Genomic DNA, 21,754 nt, shown 5'->3' on the forward strand with positions numbered 1-21,754 from the left:
ACTAATTTCTACCCAGCTGTGTCATCTATGAATGGGAGAAGTTTGAGAAAGTTACCTAGGGATGTCTGAGCTTAATCAAGTGAAAGTTAATGATACTGGTTTGGCTTAAATATCCATTTCAAACTTTGATGTGCAAACATCAAATATACTAGTATTTGAACTAATTATCAGGGAAGCTGGATTGTTCCTTTATCAAAATGACATAATTCTCTTTATTAAGACCTCTCATGATACCTGAATTTTTAGCAACATAAACAATAATGGCTCATATTTATAAACTCATTTACAATTTGAATAGCATTTTCATATTCCTGTGAAGTTAGCAGAGCTAATATTACCTCATTTTAGAGTAGAAACATTAAGTCTAGAATCCCTTAGTCACTAATAAAATTCAGAATGCTATCAAATGGTAGACATAGTATAAAAACCAACATCTACTGGCAACTAGTATAAAGGCTAATGGTGAAGTCTCTGATCTCCTTAGTCAGACTTCCTGGTTACTAAATAAATATATAATTTTGGACACTTCAACATTTGTATGCCTCAGCTTTCTGTCCTTTCCATAAATTGTGAATAATATATGTTTCTTCCCAGGGTTATTCATTAATGAGCCCCTCTTAAGTGTCATACATTTTTCTAGGTCAGGGATAAAATTCCCTGCTCTCATGCAGTTTATGGTCTAGTTGAAAAAGAATAGACAATCAATCAGCCAATCAAAATATGTATATTAGGTAATGATAGATGCTACGGTGACAAATAAAGCAGGAAATGCTTTATTTATGAAAAGTTCTACCCAAGGATCTGTTGCAATTTTAAATCAATTTAAGAAATTGACACCTGCTTGATTAGTAACAGTATAGTCCATGAAAATTAATATTGACCTCTGTAGTAGGCCTGCCTCGTTAGGGTAATTCATTCCCTAGGCAATATTGATTGACTAATGGATGAGAGCATAAAGCCAAAACGTTCCAATTTCTGTGAATTCGGGGAGTTGTACTGGAGCTACTTGGAAGATTCTGGGAAATCTGAATCTGGAATAACTCATGAGTTAAGACTTTGGCTGTCATGTTAAGACTTTGTATAACCTGAAAATAAATGCCACAGAGACACAAGCAGAATCAAGAATAGAGACTGTGTTCTTATGACACTATTGGAGTTCCCTCTTTAAATCTTAACATATTTACATTAGACATTTTTTGTTATGTAAGACAATGGGTTCCCGTTATTGATTACTTTGTTTTGAGCTATGTTTATTGTCATTTGCCACCAAAAGAGCTTGACCAGCATAAGCATAATGAAGGGTGGGCAAGATTTCCTGACAGAAGATACATCTCAATCTCACCAAGTAGATCACTGATATTACTTGCAAGGAAGTGAATGCATTTTTCCAAATATGTGTCACTACAGCATGGTTAAAACTTCTTGGCATTTTCTCTTGGATCTCCCAAGTTATGTCAGTAGACATTTCAAGTTATTTAAGGAGGACTCAAAACTGAGAAAGTATTTGCGCTAAAATGGAAGTAAAAATTATTAAGTCCAACACCTTCATGTTTTAGATTAGGAAACTGAGATTTATAAAAATTTAGAGACATTGTCCTCAAATTACTGAGTTATTTTGTAGCAAAACATATCTAAGCTTTCTGTCCTCTGATACATTGTTGTTTCCACTTCAATATTAATTCTCTCTCCATTTTCTCCCATATTCACTTCCCTATCACAGCAATGTATGGCTATATTTCTCTTGCTAAATTATATTTCCATAGAAGCAGGAACTTTGAAAAGAAAACACAATGAGTAACCACTGATACCACTTATAGTATCTTTTGTAATATAGTACTAAAACTGACTTCCTGATAATGTATGTCTTCATATGACTTCCTTATCTACTTGATTAGCAATCAACTGTACCTTCTCTGTTATGTTACTTTTTCAGCAAGAGGAAATTTTAAAAGTCCCATGACTTTCCTTCTTTGCCACTGATTTTGTGGTTTTGGAAACTTATCCTCTTCCTAAACAATAAGATATTTAACTCCATCTTTTTTAGGTCCTTCAATCAAATAATTGCATTTATTCTTTTATTCTTTTGATTATGAAATAAGATATTTTTTTATAGAGAAACAATAGGAATTACATTCTTCACCCAATGGTTGGTTGTCAGGGCACATACTTCTTTGCACTTTTGAGATTCAGTTTCCTCATCTGTAAAGCAGAAATAATAATGCTTTCTTTTTTCCCTTTCAACCATCTATATTTGCTGTTGAGGTACAAAAAAAGATACACTATAGTGTAGAGTGAGTTTATAAGTTCTATATAAACTCAATGCCTCATTATGATTAATCACTGAAAAACTGTTCATTTCTTACCATTGTTTTAAAGTTATGAATGGTGGTTGAGGTCCTGCTGAACCATTGAATAATATAGTGGAACACTAGTGTTTGCACAGAGTAAAATCTCCGTGCCTAGGAAATTTTGATAAAGAAAGCACTTTAGCTATTATTTTTTTCTAGCATTTAAAAAATCTGTGCTCCTTAGAGCTCTCACAACACACCAGAGGAGGTAAGGAGAAGTCCAATAGGACAGAGTTCCAGGTACCCCTGTTTCCCTTTCAATCAATGTAGCTCACTTTAATCAACTTCCCCTGCTTTAGGAATTCTCCTGAGATATAGTTGTAAGAAAGAGATTCTAGATATTCTACAGCCTCCCTACACACACACACACACAGATTGAAAACTCTGGATGGAGTCTTTTTCATTTAAAAGATGTAAAAACTGAGGCCCAAAAGAGATGAGTAATTTTCCAAAGTTATCCAACTCCACTTCCATTGGCAAAGTGAGGATTGAAATCTAGGTTCTGATTCCCCTACCCTCACCATCTCATCATGCAGCATATCTTCTTGTGACTAGGAAGTTTTAAGATTCACCAGTGCCACTTCTGTTTTTGTAATATTTTGTTTAGGAAGACATGGTATTATATATGAACTTAATTACAGGATTGAACTTTTGGGACCAGCAATCCCAAAATTTTGGCCTCAAATGATTCTCCTCTCACTGTTACTTGCTTTCACCAAAATGAATGTTGGTAATTATGCAGATCAGAGCATCAATCTAGAAGTCTCTATGTAGAAAACATTCCTCACAATTAAAACTCAGATAATTTATTATTTTGTGGAACATCAGCAATTTCTATCTTCTCTTATGCACAAAAGATAAAATTATATAGAATTTAATTTTTCACATTAAATTTTTAACTTCCCCAGTCTCTCACTAGTAAGATGACCGTAAGATTCATTGCCCAAATCAGGATGGTTTTAAGAATTAAAAAAGACACATTTCATAATTACTCTGAAAATACTGATATAAGTTGGAGCTTTTCTAGGAAAACTGGTATGATCACCTTGTTCATTAACTATCCTATAGCTATATTTGAAATCAGTTAGGGTAAAAATATCTATTTATTGAATGTGACTTTCAGTCACACGTATTTAACAATTGGTACTAAGTAATTTTTCCCCAGAGGAAAAAAACAGCAATAATACCAATTTCAGAACTAAAACACAAGAATAATAAGTTGATTAATCTCTCTCTGTCTACACACAAACACACACACACACACACACACTCATTTTATTTCAAAAACTATTCCTCCCCATTTTGTATATAAACTCTAAAAGCAATTGATTCATTCTGAGAAGCAGGACTACTTTCTCTTTTAACAAAATTCTATTAAAGAGTGCCCTTGATACAAATTATATAAGTTTAAACAACCACTAAGATACACCTGAGAATGTCCCCATAATTCCTCTTCAAAAGAACAATGAAACAAATCCAAAAACTTTAGGTGCCAACAATAAATGATGTTAGTGACAGAAAATCAAAATGTATGATTTAATGCTTTGGCTAAAAAGTTCTCCATAGAATTATCAACTATCTTGCTGATACTCATTTCACTTAAAGTACTTCATAAGTTTTATAAACAAACAAAAATATATTCTTATAACTTAATCTATCAGAATACATATGCAGTGTCACTCTTGGTGACTTGATGACTGTTTTGATACAAAACATATGAGACAGTAACATTTATGTGCACAAAGAGATAAGAAAAAACACTTGAAATATTACAGAAAGATTGCTTCTCATAGTTATTATCTACAATTAAACTTTTCAATGCAAACTGCATGAGAGTAAGAAAATTACTCGTTTTGTTTACTATTACATTACCTAGTATGGTATGACACCTATCACACAGTAGGCACTTAGTAAGCATTTGATGAACTGTTGAACACATGAAAATATGAATGAATGATCATAATTAACTAATTCATATTTACTGTGTCTGAGGGTGCCAGAATTGCAATCAGCTTTAGAGTAGAGTTGATTTCATCTAAGGAAAGACCAGGTCTTGAGTCTTTCCAAGTCATGGCCTTGCAGTTTATTGGACCTATTTCCAAATGTAGACAGCTACTTAATATGAAGTTTTAATCTAGGGAACTCAGGCAAATGTATGCATGAAGGGTAGATTAGACCTGGATGTTGTTTATCACAGATTACTTTAAAAAATGTTTTCTCATGTGGAAAAGCCTACTAGGAACACTATCAACTATATGTATCATTCATTTATGCCCCTTTCCCTTTAACTCTGGATAGGATTCATTTATGGGCCAAAGTGACAAAACACATCATCAGATCCCCATTTATGAATGATCATAAAGAGTATGTCCTATGATATCCCAGAAAATGATAGATCCAGTAGGAATGGGCTTTCAGAAATAATAAAACAGGGGCTATATTCTCTATCCTTTTAACCTTGTTCTTTAGTGCTCTTTAGACACTTTAAGTTGCTTTTATCTTTTTTCCATCACTCTCTTCCCTTATGCAGAAGTGAAGAAGAGAAAAATGGATATATCTGTAAATAATTTTTTTTTATCACTAAACTTAAGACACCCTGAGGAGACAGTAGACCCTTTTTTTGATCTCTGTAGGAGAAAGGGTCTGATTTTAAAAGTAAAATAATTTTTACTAACAAATAGTAGCCAAATTTTATCCAGTTTACATGCAACAATCTTGGTTGGTTAATAATATTACTTCATTTCCTAATTCACAATTTATAGTATTTTTTCTAGAAGCCCCTTCCTATAGTTTAGAGAAGTGGCGTTCAGACATCTTTGACTGAAAACTAGAAAGACACATTGAACTCACATCCAAATACACAAACACACACATATACACACAAATTTGAAACAAAGGTTTCCTGAAGTGATACTTAAATCTTATTATGTACAAAGTATTCCAATATTTCAGATTTTATTCTAACATATAAATTTCAATTATTTAAAAACACTATTCTTTAAGATTTTAGCTACTAAATTTGTTTACGATCCACTGAGTCATAAAAATCACATCTCTGGAGCAATTCTCCCACCTATAATCTAAAATAAGAGTAAAATAACAATACAATTATTTATTATATGCACGTAATATTATACTATAGTACTTGTTAAGTACTTTAGTCTTTCAAAAAAATCAAGCACAACCATAAACAAAACCTGAGGAGAATACAAGACTTTAATTTTCAGGTGTTTCTGTGGGAGATTGGATTTCCCAATGTGGCTACAACGAAATATCTTATTCTCCATGTTATGCTGACATTGTGCCATTCACATCCTTTTATTAAAATATGGGGTCCCTGGTCTCTTTGTATTTGTATAGGTCTGTGTCTGTGGCAAAATAGAAACCACATGACTAGGTCATAAGAGGAGATACAACTTTTGACCAGACGCTCACTCGCGAAATTCGGTCACCAGGCTGTGAAGAAGACAATGTGGAAAGACCTCGTGTTCCTTTTTTGTCTGACAGCCCCAGTGAATTCCTGCCAAGAGTCAACATCAACATCTAGACCTATGAGAGGGCAAGTCCTCAGATGTTTACAGTCCCAGACTTCATGCCGCCTTCTGTCTTTTAGTCTTCCCTGCTGAAAACTCACACATTGTGGAACAGAGAAGTGACATCTGCACTGTGCCTTTTCTCAAGTCATAAATCACAGAACATATGGGCATAATAAAATGATTTTTGTCTTATACAGTTAAGTTTGGCTTTGTTATACAGTGATAGCTTACTTTAACAACCTCTAATTCTGTTCTATTCTATTCTCAAAATATTATAAACTGTATAAGAAAAAAAATTACCTTTTAAAATTGAACTTTAGGAGTAGACAATAAACTATGACCCATTTTTAAATGTAAAATATCCCTTTTCAACTTTTGTTGAATTTTCTTATTTGAATTATCCAGTTACCTTTAGAAGAATCGTCTAGGTTTCCTTAAATAATAGAACCATGGAGACAATAAGATATGCATAATATGTAGTGAAAGAGTTAATGTATAGCCAAGATCACCGCTAGAAATAAAATGTCTGTGTACTGATGTGTTCCTAGTATGCAGATCCAGGAAAAGCAATTGGTTAATTCAATATCAAGAAATTGTGTCTACATATGCTTTGAAGCATAATCATTGTTAATTTAATAGTGACCTGGTTTTGATTGTGTGAGGGATTAAACTGTGTCTTATTCACAACTGTATGCTCGGTAATTAACACAATAAATATTTATCAAATAAATGAGGAAAATGCTGCCTGAAGCAACTCCAAACCACTTATCCCTCTCCCCAAGACTGTTGCTTCTTCAGGGAAGTGTAACATGGATAAAATTCAAGTATAACTATAAAAATTAAAATGCTTAATCATTTTGAGTATAAGTGATTCTAAAGAAAGCAAGATATCATTTTAAAAAGCGAAGTTTGCTTATCTATAGATGTATAAACAAGGCCTTAATTGTTTAGCTATTACTAGATTCATTATACTTTTATACTATTTTGCCTAGTCTTTTTTCCTGTCTATATATAATTGTATATAGGCATATGTATCACTTCAAAACCCACAGGTCCTCAAGAAAATAATTACAGCTTAATCCTTATAATGCCAGCATTTAAACAGAGTATTGGTATTTTTTATTTTTTAAAATATGAATTTGATAGTAACTCTTTATACATCAATTTATAAGTATAAACACCCACTTTTAGAATATATTGAAATTAAAACATTGTATATTGTTATTTCAGTTTCTTATTATCTGATGTTTTCAACTCTTAATTCTTAGTATGCAAATATATTGGACTTTTTCTTTATGTTGAAGAATATTTTTGAATATGATGGGAAATATGAAAACACAAGATGTTACATTACAGAAATACTCTATTTAAAGCATCTTTGTGGATTGTAAACATCATACTCCTTGTATGTTTTTGTGTTAAAAATTCTGTTCATAGTGACTGTACAAGGCTATTTTAATAACCACTTTTTCTTTTCTCTACTGTAAGTCTTTGAGATGCCTAGTATCTACTATCAAATGATTTTTGAAAAGGGATATGTCTATCTGACACCAAAAAGTTTGATCATTTTAATTATCTGGACTATTCAATTGCAAAGCATTCATTTAAGAAAAAGAAATACATAACACATGAGTTTGTCCAGTGCCTGATCTCTTTGATCAGGAAGCAGAAGGGAAGGAAATGATAGGAAAGTTTACAAGGAACTCAAGTCAACAAAACTGATTGTTGGAATAAATACTTGTTTTAAATGACTGGAATATAATTGATTTGCCTTGTTAAACATATTTAAAAATAAATTCTAAGTATTGCATACTCAGATGCACACTGATCTAATGTACATTCATAGCTTGCGTGGCATTGTTCAATAGAGAAAACTTCCTCAAATATTTTTCACAATAGGGTTAGTGATAAACTTCCAAATTATATAGCATGTAAGTTCTTTATATGACAGAGGAAATTAAGAATGTTTCTGTATTTCTAAAGGCCCAGAAAGGAGAAGATGAGGGGGATGGATGGAAAGAAGTGTTTTGAATAGTGAAAGTAAGGGAGGTAGAAGCTTCCATCCAAGAAAGGAAGTTTTAACCACTCCTTAGATTAAGGAGAGGACAGAGACAGGGTGGCAGAGACTAGTGGTACATCCCTGCACCCCAGATAAAGGAACAGCTATGAACTCTCAGGCCAATAGGAAAGATTATTTAAGGGTCATCTCAGAACCAGCTTAGATCAGAAGTTTTGTTCTTTTTTTTTTCCAGCTTAATTGAAGTATAATTGACAAATAAAAATTATATACTCCATGTACTGCATAAAGACGTTTTGGCCAATGATAGACTACACATACAATGGTGGTCTCATAAGATTTTCATATCATACTTTTATCATACCCTTTCTGTTAGATATGCTTAGATGCACGAATACTTACCATTGTGTTACAATTGCCTATAACCTTCAGTAAAGTGATATGTTGTACAGGTTTATAGCCTAGGAACAATAGGTTATACCATATAGTATAGGTGTGTAGTAGACTATACCATCTGGGTTTGCGAAAGTACACATGATGATGTTCACGCAAAGACAAAATCAAAGACATGTTTCAGAAGGCATGTCTGTAGCTAAGTAATGCATGACTGTATATTTAAAGTATACAAAGTGATGTTTTGATATATGTATATACTGTAAAAGGATTACCACAATCAAGCTAATTAACATACCCATCACCTCATATAGTTACCTTTTATGTATGTGTGGTGAGAATACTTAAGATCTATTATCTTAGCAAATTTCAAGTATATAATACATTGTTGTATACATGATGACTGTATTCACTATGCTGCATATTAGGTCTCAAAAATTATCACATATCTAGAAGTTTGTATCCTTTGACCAATCTCTTTTCATTTTTCCCACTTCCCCAACTCCTTGTAACCACCCTTCTACCCCATTTCTATGAGTTGGACTTTAATTTCACATATAAGTGAGTTCATACAGTATTTGTCTTTCTCTGCCTGTTTTATTTCATGTAGCATCACGTCCACCAGGTTCATCTATGTTGTTGCAAAGCTGGAAGAATAGCAGTTTTCAAGAGCCAGAGGGCAGGGACTGCCAATTGACCACAGCTTTATAGAGTAACAGGAGCGATTTTTTAAATGAAAGCCTCCATCAATTAAGATTTCAGTCACCTCCATATTTAAATCCTGGTTAAGAAAATAACCCAAAATTACTCAAAGTGAAATTCCTATATTTCACTGGTGAGAATTCTGAGGTATTAAATCCTCTTTAAAGAGGGAAAAAAAAAAAAAAAACTATGATGTCTCCTGCTTCTGATTGTGGACTGAAATTCATACCTCCTACATATATTTACATATATATCTACATATGAACTTTTCTGGAAATATGGTTAAAAGGTAGATACATAGATAGAGATCTTTAGCCTTGGGTAATAAAAATGTAGGTCACTATTAATAGTAAAGATTCTTCAGAATATAAACGTAAAAAATACTTCTGTTCCCGAAGTATATTTTTTGTCCTACTGTGAGTGCTGGTCATAGCTATTTCACTTTAGACAGAACAGAACTATTTATACTATTTCTTTAGAATTTTTTTTCATACAGTTTATTATTTATCTCCAACTCAACTATCCCAAGGCAATTTTATTGCTCCAGGGGAGCCATTAGTCTACCAAGGCTATTAAAAAATTAGAATTCAAATATCATACAAAATCTGTAAAAATATGATAATTCTGTTAATTGATATATGCAACATATATCATATGACAAACATAATATAGACATATTTTTAAATTCTAATTTGGAGAAACACTTAAAGGCAGGAAGCCTGTTTTGTTTAGGATTACATGCTCAACAGAGTATCTTTCATGAGTGAATTAATTCAAAATTATTCTATGTTGAAAAAGAATAAATTACTTTCTACATTTCCAGAATGTTAAAAATGCAAGGACTCATTTTATAAAAACATTAACATTACTAGATATTTGCAACCCTTACTTTTTCACATGTGCATTGTTTGACAACCTGAGGCTTCTTTACACACCAAACATTGGGACTTCCACAGGGCAACTCAGAAAGGAACATTTAACTGTCCCATGCAGGTATTGTTTTTTCTGACCAACAAAACAGTTTGATCCATGTCACCAGCTATGGAAATGGTGTCTTTGTAATTATTTAAGTGTTTATGTTTTACCCTTAAATTAAAAAAAAAAAAAAAAGAAAAAAAAAAAGGAAAAACAAAGGTAGAGGCTAGAAATAAAATAGTGGGTTCCCTTATCTTAATACAGTAGAGACTAAGGTGAAAGTCATTAGGCTTGCTGAAAGAGGCGATTCTTTAGCCTTGATTGAATTCTAATTGAAGTTATGCTGGTTGACAGTATTTGATTTTGGAATTAAAAGAACAAATGAAAGCACATGTATTAAAAATTGTTTCTAAATTTAAGTAAAAATTCTATGTTTTAATTCTGAGCATGTAAAAATTCTCTAATAATGTGCATGTCCGTTGCCTACTTGACTTTACTACTTGCTTTTTAGTCATTGAGAAAGTCGAAGCTGCCAGTTTCTCAAATTATCTGCCTTAATCTAGTACATGTAGTGTCAACACTGTGGGCTTTGAAGTCAGGAAACACTTGGTTGCAAATTCTGATTCTTCTACTAATGTGTTATATGTTGACCATACTCAAGAGTGTCTATGTATAAAGTTTGCAAGGAGTTGTGGGGATTCAAGGAATGTTTTTAACTGCCTTGCATCCTACTTAAATGTGGGTTAAGACAGGTATTGTCTTTGCACTGAAGGCTTACCTGTGTTTCAATGTGAATAGAATCTCTTCCTTCTTTCTTTCTACCTATCTAAATGCGACCCATTTTGAAGAGATTCAGGATCATCCATCTTCCTTTTGAAATACATCTCGGACTAAACATACACAGACACATAAATCTTCTGTATTTGTGTGTGTGTGTGTGTGTGTATATGTGTTTATATATTGTATCTATTTTAAATGTTCTCCTTGCCACTTCTACAACAATGTCTATACATTCATTCACAGAATCAAAATAAAATCTTTTACTTAACTGTTATCTTTGAAGATTATATGTTTCTATAACTTATCTTACCAAAAAAACTATTAGTTCTTTGAAGGTCATGTGTGTCTTAGCCAATGACTTGTCTTAGGCACATTGGATGACAAAGCCTAGCATTAAACTTAGAAGTCAGAGACCAAAGTCAGCTCTTCAAGATGCAAGGACTTCCTGAGGGAGGCAGAGGAAAGGTGTTCTCTGTAGACATTTTTATTCACCTAATCATGGTGATTTGGCCAGACGTGCATGTGGATAATTCCTTGAGTTTATTATTGAGGAGTCCTTGGAGTATGCTTTCATTTTGAGTACAGTTTCTCCCCAAATATAGATACCAACCTGGAAAGAAGGGTTGACTAATTCATTGAGAAAAGTTACAGTTAAAGTAATTTTCAAAACTCCTGAATGTTTTGGCTTATTTATCCACCAGTCCATGTTGAGAGGAGACACAGCTAGGATTCCATTCTACCTGCCCAAAGCAGGGGACCTGGACAAGGAGGCAGGGACACGAGTTTAGATCTGATTCTGAGATGACTCAGCCCCAACCTCAGCCTTGGCTTTTGTGGCAGTGCTTGAGTGACTCATTTTTCTGGCACTGTCTTTGTTAACTCCTGGGATCAAAAGTGTCCTGTTTACATAGCCTCACATATGGCTACTCACTCTGCTTTTTGTTTTAAAAACACTGTCGGCTTCCATCCTGCAACTGTTTGGTGCTGTTCACTGATGAGGAAAATGACTTGGTTATGCTCCCCCTCCCACTCAATTACTTATTCCTCTTCTTGCCAAACAGCTGACCTTTCTGCTCACCATTTCCCCTATTTGGTCAAGGTAAAAGTATATGTATATTTTCTTTTCAAAGAATGTGTTAGAGACTTGATTGTTTACATTGGTCCCTGTAGCATGTTCTTTTTTTTTTTTTTTTTTTGAGACGGAGTCTCGTTCTGTCGCCCAGCCCAGGCTGGAGTGCAGTGGCGCGATCTCGGCTCACTGCAAGCTCCGCCTCCCGGGTTCACGCCATTCTCCTGCCTCAGCCTCCCAAGTAGCTGGGACTATAGGCGCCCACAACCGCGCCCGGCTAATTTTTTGTATTTTTAGTAGAGACGGGGTTTCACCGTGGTCTCGATCTCCTGACCTTGTGATCTGCCCGCCTCGGCCTCCCAAAGTGCTGGGATTACAGGCGTGAGCCACCGCGCCTGGCCCCCTGTAGCATGTTCTTAATATGTATTTATTTCCTAAGATATAGGAGTGGATATTAACAGAATTCCCAATTCTTGCAGTCTGAAGAGTGGCATTATTTTTTAAAGAAATGTTTCCTATTTTTCAATTCAGATGCCATACAAACTTCAGAACTCTATCTACTAAAGTAATATTCACTCTGGGAACGAGCTGGCAGCATGGGGGGGTCTCTAAGGACGGCACCATTAAACAATCTAGTCAAGGAAATAATTAAGATCCCTCCCCCAGCCCTCTCCTCACACTGCTCTCCCCAAAGCATTCTGAATTTGCAGTTCCTTGCCCCCACACACACCCTAACAGAATAAAAATGACAATCAGGAAAGTGCTCCAAGGCCCACCCACCTAGAGCAAACTACCTCTGATCATTGTAACTCACTCTCATCCAACATTGGTCTTTGGGGACTCTCTCCCTATTGCAAAGTCATTATTCAGGCCCCCTGTTGCAGTGTTTCCAAGGTAAAGAATAGCTTTCTCCCTGATGCTTTGGACAAGCTGTCCTGATTCAGCAGGAGAAATCTGAAAATCGTGATGTTTTTGCACTTCCTAATCCATTATTCAAATCCATAGACACTCCTAGCATTTAGAGAGGAGCCTCCTCCCTGCACCCTCTGGAGAGAATCACTCATTCAAGTGACTGATGTAAAAAATCAATCCCTTCACTCTTTTTAAAAGATGTCATTTATTTCCCCTTTCTGGCTTCTTTTGTATTCTGATGATTGCCAACTGCAATTGGTTAAAGATACAACTTAAATAGCACCATATGTTTGTGGCTATTGGATACCCTGATGTTCTAGAATCCACGCCATCACCCCGCTCACTGTTACCACCCCCAATAGCCCTTTAATTAAACTGCAAACTGTTACACTCTCTCAGAATAAGAGAATGCAAGTGTTAATGACAGCCTGGTTTCAGCATTAAAATCTGAGGAATAAAGCTGCAAATGTGTGATCACACAGCAACTCTAAACAACCCGTGTTGTAAAAGGAACATAGATTATTTATAAAAGTTAGGCTTCTGCTTAATTAATCTTCCCTATAAATATGGCTCATGGACGATAGTAATCGTCAAGTACCATGTCATTGTAAGAATATTTACACACAGGTAGCATCACACTCACACACACAAGCAGGCAGATGCATGCACATGCACACACACATACACACACACACACAAACACATACATATACCACACATACAGAGCTTTGACAATTGCTAGGATGATGTTTAGCATACTTTCAAAGAGTTAATAAATAAATAGAATAGAGTGGAGAAAATACAGTTACACTCTTATCTAACCATGGAAAATACCACCTGCTAATTAATGTGAAACCACGGTGGGTTTCTTCAGTGTGAATCTAGAGTGAATCATTTCTTTCTCTCTCCAGTCCAGTTCCAACAATGGAGAAAGCTGTGAGAAGTTGCCTTAGAGCACACGTAGAAAATATCTCCCTGTTTAAGAACCTCAGGTTTTGTCTTCATACCAGCCTCAGTCATACCAGCCTCAGTCCCTTTTCCCTGATCACTCTTTAACTGGAAAAGATTATGCATTTCTAAAGAAATGATGGAGGACCACATGATACCACCTTTTCAGTTCTCTCATACTTTTTACCTGATTAATATATTTATATTTTTATGAGAGTGATCAGTTCTTGCTGGAGGAAGAGTGCTACCTTCTCAGCTAATGATGGTATTTTCTTCTTATCCTTTACTGTTACCATCTTGTGTTAAAATAATTAAATGTCTTGCTTTTGCTTCACTGACAAGCATTTCTCCTAGCTGACTGGGCAGAGTAGAAGCCCTCCTTAATTCTGGGAAATTCCCGAAGGGAAAGAAAAGTTTATATGTAATATTTGTTTCCTGAGTACAAAGAATTCATTGGGTTGTTCTTCATTTCACACGCAGGCTTTACTGAAATGAAACAATTGTATTTTCTAGAAAGGAAAATGTAGATGATAAGAATTGAATGCTATAATTACACTCATTCCATAAAGTAGTGCCCTTTGTGGTGATCTAGAAACTCCTGAAACGTGAATGTACAGGTTTCCTGGTTAAATTAAGATGGATATTGTGAGAATGTGTGAAGTGAGGCTGCATAGGTGTAAAAACGGACACAAGGACAGTCTTGTGTTTTCTAACCCACTATGCACCATAGTCAGGTTTCTGTTGTGTTTGCCAATATCAGCTGAATGTCAATGTCAGCTTGCCTAAATAGTTCTTGCTAATAAGGGTTTGTGAATGTATCATTATTTTTGTGACCAATTTTTAAAAATCAGACAATTGAATTTATTATTTTTCCTTTACTTTTTAAAGTGTTCTATCCACTTGACTATCATAAGGTCCAACCTCAACACCCTGCAGAATTTTATCATTTTCTATTTTAATATCTTACCACACATATTCCTTATATGATTGTAAACCTAATTCTTCTTTAATAAAGGCAATTTATGTTGACTGACATAATGAAAAAACACAATCATACACTCTTCTCTGATTTTGTTATACTACCTTACTGGCTAAGAAAATAATAGATATGGGCACTCTAAAATTACATAGCTAAGTTCTTGTATCTTTTTGTTATTTCCTTCCTAGAAATTTTGCAGAAGCTGCCTCCCTTTCATTGCTCCTGCATTCTAGGCTTATTTGGTTGCTTCTGGACTTATTTCTTACAAGTCATATTTTCCATGTGGAAGTTTCTTTTATTTAAATAAAAGAACACCAGAATAGAAAAGACAAGGGCTTGGGAATTTGGTTGCAAATAGAAGTTGAAAAAAATCTAAAGAATCATTTTAGAAATGGTTAGGTAGCTAAGTTTGGCAATAGTGCAGAAACAGGGATTCTCATTTCTTGTTAATGAAAATAAATCTGTTATAATGTTTCTGAAGACAAATGTGACAACCCACTATTAGTATATTGAACTTGCATACTTCTTATTTAGCAATTTATCCTGTACAAATCAATCCCAAAGGGGGAAGGAAGGTTTTTTACAATTATGTGGCTATAAGGATCTTACTGTAGTTTGCTTCTTATAATAATACAACAATGAAAGTAAATTTAATGCCCAGTCATATAAAATTTATTATTTAAATTACAGCAGTCTCATATTATGCAATATTATGCAGCCTTGAATAATTATTTCATGAAAAATATGTGATGTCATGGAAAGATAAACATAGCATATCTTATTAGAGAATATAACAGTTTACAATGTAATATTATTGTTGAATCCAGTTTTGTAAATAAAAAAGATTACATTTGCATAAGTGAAAGCATAGATATAAGCAAAAATAAAATGTTAGTAACAAGTATTTTTCAATACACATATGAACACAGATTTATTTTTATTTATATATTTTAAATTTTTAAATAAAAGTCATAATAAGAAAATTAAATTTTTAAGTGAGAAAAAAGAACTGATTCAGTAGCAGAAAGATTATAAGTTTAGGTTTTTAAGATACAAATTGTTAGTATGACATATTTGTCCCTTTTTATCATAAGTATACATGAACTATTTCAATTGCAGTAATTATACACTATGCCGTCTTGCTTCAGAGTATACTTACATTTAAAATTGTAATGTTAAAAAATAAAGGAGAAAATAGTGATACAGCATCACTTATTAGCATTTGACCCTAATTAAGTAAAACTTCCAGGTATGCCACAAATATCCCATATACTTATATATGTATAATTTTTAATTGAAATATATTTCTTAATGCCCCATCTTCTGTTTGAAGCAATTGTCCAGGTTTCTAATTGCCTAGATCTATTTTCTTTGTTTTTACTCATCTAAGTCTAGGTACAATTTTTAGACATGGCTCCTGCTTTGCATCTCAGTGGCTTATCGGTTGGCATCCTAAGCAATGAGATAAGCATATGCAAGGCATCTAGTATTGGAGAAAATAGAGTGAGGAAACAGAATCATATTTGGTTGTTTGGATTAAGGGTTGATGTGGGGATAGGGTAAAGGATAAATTTGAAGGAAGATCCTAACTCAATTTGTTCCATTACTTTCATGATAAGATCCAAAGTGAGAAGAACTATGGCTTATTAATAGCTGCATCATGGACCATCTGAGTTTGGATCATATCATTAAAGTAACAGGTTTAATCCTCACAGTAATTAAATCCTATTCATTTTCTAAGAATATCATGTTGCCTATAGCAAGGAGAATCCTTTGATGATTGAACTGAGGAGAACCTGTAAGGCTATTGTCTTAGTTCATTAGGGCTTTTATAGCAAGAATACATAAACTGAGTGGTTTATAAACAACAGATATTTATTCCTCCCACTGTGGAGGCAGAGAAGTCTATGATCAAGGCACTGGCAGGTGCAATCAATGTCTGATGAGGACCCTGTTTCTGGTTCATTGATGGTGCCTTCCAGCTGTGTATTCACATGATGGAAAGGATGGGCCAGTTCCCAAGGGATGCTTTTATAAAGGCAATAATCTCAATCATGAATGTTCCACCCTCATGACCTAATCATCTCCCAAAGTCCACACTTCCTAATGTCAGTGTGAAAGTTAGAATTTCAACATATGAATTACAGGGACAAGGTGGGGCATGGGCACAAACATTAAAACATAGAAGCTATTATTTAAATGTAACTTGGAAATAATTGGACCCTTTTAAAGCAATAAAGATTGAGGCAAGGATATAGATATCAGTGAAATTAAGAAGTGTAATGATATGCTTTTGCCACCCACCTGATATGAGATCACCAGGGAGAAATTTAGATAAAATTGCCAGTTTTCTGGCCTAGGTAAATAGTATGGATAAATGGAAGAAAATCTTTCTGTGGTCTGACCATTTATACACATAATTTTAAAATGATTTAGTATTCCATACCCTCTTGATTTTCACCTCTAACTTTTGCTAACACCAAAAACTTTGTATATTTCAATATCTACTTTATCTATAAAGAAAGCAAATAAAATAGACTAACCAATTTACAATATTTGTGATACATAAAATATCTAAGTTATGCGTGCTTCGTAAAAAACACTTGACTTACCCCTCTTTGACTCTTCATTCACCTCCCTGTGGTAGCCACTCCAAGTTTTCTCTGTTTCTCTCAAATGTTAACCGAGAATTTCCCAAATGTTTTTATTTTATTTTATTTTTTTCTCATTAAATTTTGTTTTAATGGTTCTTAAAACCCTACGACACATTTTTGGTCAAGTTGTTTCCATTAAAAAGTACTGATTTTTAAAATGAATTACTTAAAATGACCACATACCCGAAAAAATCAAAATGGTACAAAACATTCTTTCCTTCTGAAGGTTTAACAATGCATTGTTATAATTAACCAGTCTGTTACTATTAAATTTAAATGACGAATTGAAACAAACAGTTCTGAGAATGTTTTCTACCAATGACTAAGACTGGGGTGGTAGGTATTAGGTATAATATTCATTTAGCTTTCTGAGCCTTCTGAACAGACCTGCAAGACATTGCCAGCTCCTTGGCAATACCTTGCCTTCTTGTCCACTGCTTTGATGACACCCGTAGCAACTGTCTGTCTCATATCACAAACAGCAAAACAACCCAGAGGAGGCCAGTCAGAGAAGCTCTCAACACACATGGACTTGCCAGGAACCATATCAAGGATGGCAGCATCATCAGCATTTAATAATTTAGGATCATATTCCAGATTCTTACCAGAATTGCAATCAATCTTTTCCTTCAGCTCAGCAACCTTGCAAGCAATGTGAGTTGTGTGACAATCCAGTACAGATTCACAGTCAGCACTGATTTGGCCTGGTTGGTTCAGGATAATCACCTGAGCAGTGAGGCCAGCTGTTTACACTGATGGGTCATTTTTGCTATCACCAGCAACCTTGCCACAATGACCATCTTTGACAGGCATATTTTTGACATTGAAGCCCACATTATCCCCAGGAAAAGCTTCACTCAGAGCTTCATGGTGCATTTCAACAGATTTTACTTCAATTTTAACATTGGCTGAAGCAAAGGTGATCATTGTGCTGGGCTTGAGAACTCCAGTCTCCATTGAGCCCACAGGGACAGTACCAATATCGCCAATTTTAGAAACATCTTGGAGAGGCAGCAAAGGGGCTTGTCAGTTGGATGAGGTGGGATGATGCAGTATGTTCACACTCTGTTTTCAATTTATCCAATGCCTAGGCATACTTGAAGGAGCCTTTTCCATCTCAGCAGTCTCTTTTTCAACTTTTTCAATGGTTCTTTTGTCAGTGCCACCACATGTGTATATCAGATGGCCAGCAGTGGTGGACTGGCCCAAATCTGTGTGTCCAGTGATGATGACACTGATATGACTCTATTCTTTTCCAATTTGGCTTTTAGGGGTCATCTTCAGGACACCTGTGTTCTGGTGGCAAATCCATTGCAGGAAGTCCAAAATGTTTCTATGTAACACAAGTTTTAGAGGATGCTTTGCAACGAGAGTTCCAACAAGAGTTCTCAAAAACAAGTTTGAGAAACACTGTATACATGATGAAATATGGTGACATGAATGGCAACTTTTAGAGAAATTCTTCTGTTACAGATACTGACTTAGCTCAGTGTTTTCCAAACTTATTTAATTTCAGTTTTTGTATATGTATGTACATGTGTATATATGCATATGTGTATAAATACGCACATGTATATTTTAAGTGTGTCTGTTGGTTAGGGTTCTCCAGAGATACAGAATCCATAGTACACACATACATATATATACACACATACACTCACACACATATATCCTACTGATAATGATAGGTAGATAAATGGACTGATACATAGGTAAAGAGAGATGGAGATAGAGACAGAGACAGAGGTAATGATTTTAAGAAATCAGCTCACTCGAGTAGGGGGCTGGCAATTCTGAAATCTGAAGACAGGCTAGCAGACAGGAAAATTAAGCAGGGATTTCAGTCACATTTTTGAGGCAGAATTCCTTCTCTGGAAAGCTTTATTTTTTTTTTTTTTCTCTTTAGGTCTTCAATTCATTAAATGAGGCCTACCCAAGTTATTGAAGGTAATCTTGAAAGTCAACTGATTGTAGATGTTACATCAAAAAACACCTTCATAGTGACATGTAGACAAATATTTAACCATCACTGTGTATGTGAATGTAAATAAAATTTACATCTACCTTGTGGGAACCATTACTTTGAAAAGCGTAGTTTGTAAAATATAACTCAAATCCAACTGCCCCTTGATGGTGAAAGTAAGTTTCACCTGTTCAGATCAAAAACTTGCAATAGAAAGTTTTTATTTTTAATACTGTCAATCTCAAAACATTTCTCTATCTTCATATTCTCATTTTTGTTTTCTTCATATCTCTTAGGACTTACTTTTGTATTCTTTTCTATATCCTTAGAAATTTCTAAAGGGAGTGACTAGTCCTACTTATTAAAATGCTCTGCAGTAAAATTTTATAAATGTTCGGCCTGAAATCTTTAACAAGTAGGTTACTTTGTAGAAAAAGTTTCTTATTTTTTAACTAGGTTAAAATGCATGAGACATACCTGATGGTCATAGGTATTTTCTATCATATTCTATCAGAGAGCAGGATCTAGAGAGAATGGGCCAGACTATATGCAATGGTCCAGTTATTCATTTCTAATAACAAACCACTCAAAAACTTAGCAGCATAAAATGACACCATTTTATTATACTCTGTAGTCCAGGATTCAGATTAAGCACACTAGGGATATTTTGACTTTGCTCCACAACATCTGGGACATGAATTGCAAAGTTTAAGAGATAAGGTGACTGACATGCTATGAGTTCAAATATCTGAAGTGGGAGGATCCATACCTAAGTCGGCTTCTTCACTCACATGTATACCCCCTGTCATTGGGTTACTCAAAGCTTTCCTCAGCTAAATAATCTATTGACCAGATTCACTACTCCTGAACTCTTTATGTGGCTTAGGTTTCTTACATAATGGGGCCTGACTTCTTAGATGGAACATCTCCGGAGGGAATGTCTAGAAATGAGCTTTCCGAGAGACCAAGGCAGGAACTACATGGCCTATGATTTAGTCTCAGAAGTCATATGACATCACTTCTGACAAATCAGTCAAAATAGCCCCAAGCCCTCCTGGATTCCCAGGGAGGGAACACAAACCTTGATCTTGAAGACAAGGCAGTCAAAGAATTGAAATCTATGACTTAAAGCTTCCACATATACTCTTCATTGGCATTAAGTTTGAGGTAAGAGTAAAGGTTAACCAAGGTGGAAATTTCAGGAAAAAAAGAGGTTATTGTGAGATCATGAAAAGTGTAAGAATCCCACACACTTTTAGAAGAAGGACTAGAGAGATCTCTCAAAATATCTAATCTGTTCTTGTAAAATGTCTTGGCTATTGACTTTTCATATGTTATAAATGGTAAAATACAGTATTTCCAGCCCATCCAAAAGCCCTGAACAAGTTCACCAAAGAGTACTAAAACATGCTTTAACACTAGGAGTTCAGCATCAAATACTGCATTTAAAATGCCAATTATCAAATTATTTAACACTTAATGAACTCAGATATCTGTACAGTGGGTTTCAGTGTTGTAGAGTACCAGATCTGAATTAGGCTTTCTGTCTTCCCTAATTGCAAGGATATCTAAGAAATGTTTATATAAACAAGCAATAAGATAATATTAAAGATGCTAAAATTAAATAAATTGAAACGTCCCCAGACCTGGCAGAAGAAATACCTGAGACCCATGAAAAATAGTATCTTGGAGGAAAAGATAAGGATAACAATGATATAAACATGCTAAACAACAAAGAAAGAAATGGTATCTACTGGAAAAGCACAACTAAGTTATGACTGCAGACAACCCAATATCCTTTTGCCTGAACTTGAGGGCAACTGAAATATTTTTCTACTGTGACCGTGTGAATCCATCAAAGCCGACTTTCATTTTAGATAGTAAATATTCAATAAAAACATCTGCAAATCTTTAGAGTTATTTTAAAACATACATATCGAGGTATGTCTATATTAAAACCAGGTTTCCCACACCTGGGTCTTAGTAAGGCAACTTAGCATATATGAGTTTTGGGGCAAGATCGTCTCCTACATTTTTCATTTTAAAAATAAGAGAAGGAAGAATTTTCTTATGAGGATCCTCTTAGTGTTTCTACAGTATCTTGGCACATAGCATATACTCATCAAATATTCCCCACTTAAGCTACTCTCTCTTCTCAGGTTTTAGTTTCCCTATTAACAAAAAGAAAGGGCCCAGCGCAGTGGCTCACACCTGTAATCCCAGCACTTTGGGAGGCCGAGCCAGGCGGATCACGTCAGGAGATTAAGACCATCCTAGCCAACATGGTGAAACCCGTCTCTACTAAAAATACAAAAATTAGGTGGGTGTGGTTGTGCACGCCTGTAATCCCAGCTACTCGGGAGGCTGAGGCAGGAGAATTGCTTAAACCCAGGAGGTGGAGGTTGCAGTGAGCCGAGGTTGCACCACTGCACTCCAACCGGGCGAGAGAGTGAGACTCTGTCTCTAAATAAATATAAATAAATAAATAAAAAGAAAGAACATGATGTCTAACACTTGTTCTTCCAGAGTCCAGGGGAA

The 21,754-nt window shown here is 34.8% G+C and overlaps 1 long non-coding RNA gene across 6 annotated transcripts in view; it reads left to right on the forward strand.

Annotated features, from left to right (window-relative positions):
- Nucleotides 1-21,754, forward strand: part of LOC105471471 (uncharacterized) — a 487,352-nt gene that overhangs the window by 304,174 nt on the left and 161,424 nt on the right. For 4 of the 6 annotated variants that reach the window (XR_011610728.1, XR_981147.3, XR_011610733.1 and 1 more), the window contains one exon: nt 5,709-7,060. The exons of the other annotated variants lie outside the window; for them this stretch is intronic. This is a non-coding gene — a long non-coding RNA (uncharacterized lncRNA). Of the gene's footprint in view, nt 1-5,708; nt 7,061-21,754 lie in introns of those variants that run through there. 6 annotated transcript variants of the gene reach the window in all.

Source organism: Macaca nemestrina, chromosome 12, assembly GCF_043159975.1.
Source record: "Macaca nemestrina isolate mMacNem1 chromosome 12, mMacNem.hap1, whole genome shotgun sequence".
In the NCBI taxonomy this organism is placed as follows: Eukaryota; Metazoa; Chordata; class Mammalia; order Primates; family Cercopithecidae; genus Macaca; species Macaca nemestrina.